This window comes from Etheostoma spectabile, chromosome 5 (assembly GCF_008692095.1).
Source record: "Etheostoma spectabile isolate EspeVRDwgs_2016 chromosome 5, UIUC_Espe_1.0, whole genome shotgun sequence".
In the NCBI taxonomy this organism is placed as follows: domain Eukaryota; kingdom Metazoa; phylum Chordata; class Actinopteri; order Perciformes; family Percidae; genus Etheostoma; species Etheostoma spectabile.
The window spans coordinates 35,071,626-35,072,764 of record NC_045737.1 but is presented as its reverse complement, the minus strand read 5'-3'; the positions used below and the strand labels follow the sequence as shown (position 1 = coordinate 35,072,764).

Here is a 1,139-nt window from a genome sequence, read left to right as displayed (position 1 = left end):
TCATTCACAGTTGCACTTCACAATGCATGAATGCATTCAGCAACTGCCCGCTAGATGGCAGCACAAACTGGATTTTAAGGCAGGGTGTAGTTGCTCTTCAAAGCTTTAATGCGTAAGTTTTTGATATTAATGAACGTTCGCTACATTCAGTCGTTGCCAAATGAGTTGCTACAAAGCTAACTGAGACTATGAGCTCCACACAGCTCTCTCTGCATTTCTCAATATGGCTGGGTTCAGAAGATTGTGGCATCCGGGGCAACTTTCCCATTTATCATCTATTCTGAGGAGTCCATCATGTTGTTTTTATCCTCTGTGTCCTCCTTGGTTACTAGCAACTGTGTGGAGTAGGGGTGGGGGTGGTGCGCGATCACTGAAGGCTTGCATCATGTGGATGCGCTGACAGTTTTGTTGTCATCAGAATTCCTCATGGGGGAGACAAAAACTACACACTATAGCTTTAACTTGTTGTACAAATGGTTTCGGCGCTTGAAATCCATCCATCCATATTCGACCGCTAATCCGCGACCCGCGCTTGAAATGAGTTTACCAAATTCTTAGGTTAAATATATGATTAAACTAGTTACTACATGTCTAAAAATAAATTTTGTAATTTTGTAAATAACATTTTCATAACTTCGTCTTTACTTAGAATTCCTCATGGGCGCAGCAGAAAGTACACAATGTAGCCTCAAAGAGCCAATCTGGTTTTTGCTGACTTCTGGTGTTTGCTGTTTGAATGTGAAAATGAGCTCATAATGGGGTCAGTAAACCTTGATATACTGTAGCTCAGTGTTGTTACTTGGTAACAGAGCAACATGGGAAACTTGACCACATGTGACCACATGATTTAATCAACTACAGCACATTACACTACACCACACACCACTGTAACAAGATGAGAGAAGGTTGTTTTGGAGGTTTGTTTTGGTCACCTTCTTCCTTTTTGGCAGAATTATTTCCACAGTGCTGTGGTGGAAGATCTGGCTCTACCACAGATGCATTTTGTGAGATAGAAGAAAGAAACGCATTCCACAAAAAATTACAACTTTAAATGAAGTTAAATGTTCACACAACAGAGTAACGGGAGCTGTGCACACTCACCTAAAGGATTATTAGGAACACCTGTTCAATTTCTCATT

At 40.8% G+C, this 1,139-nt stretch overlaps 1 protein-coding gene across 1 annotated transcript in view; it reads left to right on the top strand.

Moving 5' to 3' along the window:
* LOC116689080 (T-cell-specific surface glycoprotein CD28) overlaps positions 1–1,139 on the top strand; it is an 8,014-nt gene that overhangs the window by 3,267 nt on the left and 3,608 nt on the right. The gene's annotated exons all lie outside the window — the stretch shown is intronic.